Here is a 5,761-nt window from a genome sequence, read left to right as displayed (position 1 = left end):
GTCACGAACAAGAGCTGGAGTCGTAGGGGCTACATGTTATTTGTTAACTAAGACTTAATAGCAGTAGGACAATGTATCCAGCCCCATCGGAGGTCTGAAGCGATGAGACTTTCACGACATTGACAAGCACACCTTCCGAGCGGTAAGTGAAAATATGACAAGTAATTACATGGCAGCACACACAAAGCACAACAGAGGAAGGAGCAAGTGACTTAGACTTCCTGGAAAGGAACAGGGGACCGCTGTGCCCTCCCTCACAGATCCACCCAAAATGCGTCAGGCTGGCAAAATCCCCACCACTGTGCAGTACCATTTTCTATGTTTTTCACTTAATATTGAAAAGGCAAATATTTTTGTTGGAGAAAAAATTAAGTTGTTGGCAGAATCATAATGTATTTTTACTAATTTGAGTGATAGCAAATTTAAGTCACTCTAATATGACTGCCAAAATGTTGTCATTTCCGGGAAGGTTGACACAGGAGTGGCTTCTTAAATCTGTCCAGTGCACCAAGAAATTCACAGCCTCGGGCTTAAAGTCACTAGCATGTATAATACATGTTTTCAAGCACTCGAGATGTCATTTTAGATAAAATGAGAATTAAGTCTGAAGTTTCTCATTTTATTTCATTAGTAGGCCTCCATGACTGATTTGTATTTGGCAGATGTTAATTAATTTATAATCTCAGACTAGTTTTCATCTTAAACTATATTCTACCACTGAAAAAAAAAACAAAACTGCTGATGAGAACATAATCTCTAATAATCTTGATATATCTATAGTGTGTATTCAGAGCTCCAGCCTTAAAAAAAAATTTGTTTCGTTTTTAATAGTCTTTATTTCTTATAGCAGTTTTAGATTCACAGCAAAACTGAGCGAGAAGTGCAGGGTTCCCCTGGACCCCCTTCCCCAACACGCACACAGCCTGTTCAGCTGTCAACACCCCACGCCAGAGCAGTGCAGGTCATTCACTGATGGAGCGGTCCAATCAGTAAGCTTGCACTGACACACTGTTATCACTCGAAGTCTATGGTGTGTTAGGGTTCACTCCTGGGGTTGTACATTTTATGGGTCTTGGCAAATGTATAATGGTATGTATCTGCCATTATAGTATCATAAAGAATAGGAGTTTTTTTTGTCCTAAAAATACCTTTAGGCTCCGACTGCTCACCCTGCCCTCTCGATGAACCCCTGGCGACCGTTGATTTTTTTTTTCATCTCCGTCGTTTTCTCTTCCTCAGAATGCCGTATAGCTGGACGTACATGGCATGCAGGCGTCTCGCATGGGCTTCTTTCACTTCGTGACACGCACTTAAGTTTCCTCCGTGTCTTTTCACCGTTTGATATTATATCTTTTTAGCTCCGAATGGTATTTTATTGTCTGGATGTACCACCGCTTATCCGTTCACCTACTGAAGGACATGTAGGTCTGCTTCCAAGTTTTGGCATTTATGAAAAAGGCCGCTGAAAACATCTGTGTGCACGAACTGTGTAGACATACGTTTTGAACTCACCTGAGTAAACACCAAGGAACAAGACTGATATCAGTTGGATTTGATTTTAATTGGAGTTGAAATTGTTTAGATCAAGTTGGGAAGCTGGCATCTTGATAATATTGAGTCTTCTTACCCATGAACATGGAATGTCTACTTATTTAGTTCTTTGATTTCTTTTATTTAAGTTGTATGGCTTTCCTCAGACAGATCCTATAAACATTTTGCTAGGTTTATATCTAAGTTTTCCATTTGGGGAGTGCTAATGCACATGCTATTGTGTTTTTAATCTCTAATTCCCCTTGGCCATTGCTGGTACGTAAGAAAACTGGCTCTTGTATATTAACTGTCTATCCTGCACCCTTGATATCAGTTCCGGCGTTTTTTTGTCGATTCTAGGAGAGTTCAGGGAAAACTAGAGTGAATTGGACAAATATTCTGTCCTTAATGAGATAAAGTATTCGCAGAAGAAACTGGAGCACAAACTAGAAAGCAGTAAGCAGCGCGAGAGTCCTGAGCAGGAGGTGATTGCTCCAGGGCTGACGATGAAGGGGCGACCCGCCATCGTCTCAGCTGAACACAGAGTTAAGTCCTAGAGCTGACCCGGGATAACTCATCTCTCCTTTCCTGGTCCTTGCCAGGTGTGACAGAAGTAACATGTCCCCCTCGGCACAGCACGCAGGGAGCCAGGGGAACTCACTTCTGGTCTGGATTGGGGGCGGGAGAAGCACACAAGGATGCACCCTACCAGCCACCGGTACACCAACAAGGGGTGCTTGGCCAGTCCCCGTCCTGCGAAATACACACCAGCCAACAGGCCCCAGTAAGTGGGTAAACAAGAAACAGAAACTTGAGGTCAGGTGTAGCTGAGATCTGTGTGGGAAGTCGCGTCACTGAGCGCACAGTAATCTGAAGGCTCTTGCTGTGGGGGTATTGTCATTTACAATGCTGTACACTTTTATGAGAGTTTATGTAATCTATTGTTTCAGTTGAAATAATTCCATATTTCGATTAAAAATATAAAGAGAATATTAGACATTTAGCAGAATTTTCTGAGAGTCTACTGGTATCTCAATCCCTAGAGAGAGAGAATATTTCTTAACTAAAAGTATTATGATCTAGAGAGAATCAATTTAAGGAGTCAATAATTCTAAAATCATTAATTATAAAGCTGAGGACTGAGGCAATTTTATAATAAAATGAAATCATAAGATTATAATCTTAAAATCTTCAGATAAATACTTTATGACACATTAGGAAATTTATTAAAATACTAATATGTACAAAGAATAATGACTCCACTAATATTAATATTCAAACAATGAATATAAAGATATGACTTTGCTCTAAAGAACATAAATTTTTCATTATGAGAATTTTTATTTTTGAAAATCATATTGATTAGTTTATGGCTCTACTAACATAATAAATCCATGAGTTGAAAAACAAATATTTCAAAGGCATACATATAATTTAGTTATATTTTAAGGTACCCTTTAACTCTCAAATATATTCTGTTTCAACAAAATGTTATATGATTACCCTACCCGATACAATAGATACGATTGTTTCACTTGGGACTTGTTTTAAAATTTCACATAAATTATATCTTACTGCACATTTCTTTGCAATTTATGACCTTTTTTTTTTTTTTAACTTAACACTGTGTTTTGGAGATTAATTAATGTTGATAGATCTGGGTCATTTGTCTTTATTATAGAATTATCATAGACTTATCATCACCTATGAGAATAAAACACTGATTATTTATCCATTCCCCTATTTAAAGACAGCTATTCTGTTTCTCCTCTTGCACTGACTCAGATGGTCCTGTCACGATCATCTATACGGATGTTTCCTCATGTACCCTGAGTTGCGGAATATGCATATCTTGAATTTCACTAATTACTGTGAAGTTGTGAATTGCTCTCTATAGTGGCTGAATCTATCGATATTCCCACCAGCATGGAGAAGAACACTCATTGTCCTGTATCTCAACCAACACTTGGTATTGTCAGCTTTTAAATTTTGGCCCATCGGGTAAGAATACAATCATACAATACTGTTTTCATACTAATTTAGCTGATCATTAATGAGACCTTGAGAATATTTCCATGTTAACTGATCACTGTTTTCTCTTAAATGTTATTTTATCTACTACTTTGTTTCCTGTTTTTATACCCATCAAACTAATCAATATTAATTTTTACATCAATATTCACTTATATTTACCCATATTTACCCTTGTATTTGCTGAGCATCATCCCTTACATCCCATTTCTTCATCTTGGGTTCAAACTCATCCTTCCCCGTTATAAATACGTTAATAGTTCTTTCAAGATTGAGTGCGAATACTCCCAATTGTCGACAAATATCTTCATTTTCCTCCCTCTTGAGCAATATTTCTGCCAGGTATGCTGGGTATGGAACTCTAAGCTAGCAGGTGCTTCCCACACTTAGATATTACTCCACTACCGTTTTTCTTGTTTTTCCTGTCAGGAGCATCTGAAGCACAGTTTCATTCTAGGTAATTTCTTTTCTTTACTTGATTTTAAGATCTTCTCTTTTTCCTCGGTGCTTTAGTCCCTTTATGGAGTGAGCTTATTTCTAATTATCCTCATTGAGACCAAAAGCTTGCTTTTTTATTGATCTTGCTTGGGGCCATGTACTCTTGAATCAGAGGACGTATTCATACTGGAAAGTTCTCAGCCATTCTCTTAGAAAATTGTCTCTCCTTTGTTCTCATTGTCCTGTCAGATATATGTTCAGCCATCTCATTCCAAACGCCTAGTCTCTTAAAATTACTTTTCGCATTTCAACCTGTGTCCCATTATGAGCCACTGCCTCCTATATAACTTCTGGTTCACTAATTCTCTCTTCAGAATCACCTAATTTGTTGTTTAAACCCATCCCCTGAGGATTTTGGTTTTTTGGTTTTTTTTTTTTCAAAAATTCCAATAGCTAAAATTATGTTCTATTTAATAGCCACCGTTTTTCTATTATGTACGTTTTCTGTTTTAGGTTGCATTTTTTTCTATTATGCTTTAATTAACATGAAACATATTTGTTGTGCACTGTTTCAAAATGCCATTTTATTTTCTCAAGTTCGGGGGAAACCAATCTTTCCGTTTACGGTGCATGCCCACCTTCTCTCAAGGAGGAATCTCCCTTGTTTGATTTATAACGTTTGATGACACGTGCCCTTTGGCGAGGCTGTCTGTCTCTGGGGGCATCGACGCCATGCCACCTGAACGGCTTCCGGGATGCTCTGAGGTACGCTGTTCTGCTAGAGGCGGCAGACGCACCATCAGTCTGAGGCCAATATTTATATTAATTTCTCCTTCTGGACAACCTTGGTACTGCAGAGGTTTAGATTTATCTCCGTTTTGCGCATTTACCACATATTTTTTCCCCTAGGTGCCCAGTACATGCGAAGGATAGCCTTCCTCCTCACCAAATCACATCAAGGCCACCGGTCGGCAGCTCGCGGATTTAAGTCCTGGCTTTCCTCCTTCCTCCATTTAAAGACAAATATATTTTTGTACTTTTTCACTTGTCCCTGGAAATATTTTATTTTTTCATCTAATTAAAAAAAAAGTACTAAAGTTTATTTGGTGAATTAAGCAGAAAACATTTCATATTGTTCTAGCCCTCCATCGTGCTGGTTCCAGAACTCTCTGACGCTGTGAAAGCGACATTGATTGTACGTGGGAGAGAAATAAACTTCTACCTTGTAGATTCATTGTTATTGTTTTGTGTTTTCTGTCATGCACAGTCAAAGATAATCCTGTTATACCTTTGACTACTTAGATTGGCAAAGAAACAACTCGGGGAAACGTATTAATACTGTCAAAGCAACAAAAGGATCTCCATCGGTGCCAAAGAAAGGCATTTTTGAAATGGGCTGTAGCACAGGGTGAAGGAAGGAATTATATTCTTGGTATTGTAGTATGTTGCCTTAGAATCTGAAAATGACTAACATTAACTCTAAAGTTCTCTTTCTGCTTTTTAAAATGTCTCTACATCATCGGAAACATAATCAGCCGAAATGTATTTTAAGAAGCAATAGAAGAAAAGAGAAAGAGAAGGTTGGGAGGGATATGTAAGTACCTTAATTGTATGTTTGACCCTAGCACAAAGTACCACATGTCCCCATCACCCCTAGCATCTCAAAAAAACGCTCCCCACAAAAAACCGTCATCATAGTCCCAACACCTTCTCCATCCCTTATGTTCGTTCTTCATTCGAAAACCCTATACTCATAAAATTC

The 5,761-nt window shown here is 38.3% G+C and overlaps 1 protein-coding gene across 1 annotated transcript in view; it reads right to left on the bottom strand.

Annotated features, from left to right (window-relative positions):
* The window catches only part of PRKN (parkin RBR E3 ubiquitin protein ligase), an 899,371-nt gene that overhangs the window by 749,372 nt on the left and 144,238 nt on the right, over positions 1-5,761 (bottom strand). The gene's annotated exons all lie outside the window — the stretch shown is intronic.

The sequence above is a fragment of the Pteropus vampyrus genome, unplaced genomic scaffold, assembly GCF_000151845.1.
Source record: "Pteropus vampyrus isolate Shadow unplaced genomic scaffold, Pvam_2.0 Scaffold230, whole genome shotgun sequence".
Classification (NCBI taxonomy): Eukaryota; Metazoa; Chordata; class Mammalia; order Chiroptera; family Pteropodidae; genus Pteropus; species Pteropus vampyrus.
Note: the sequence above shows the minus strand (reverse complement) of the source record. Positions and strands in the feature narration are given on the sequence as shown.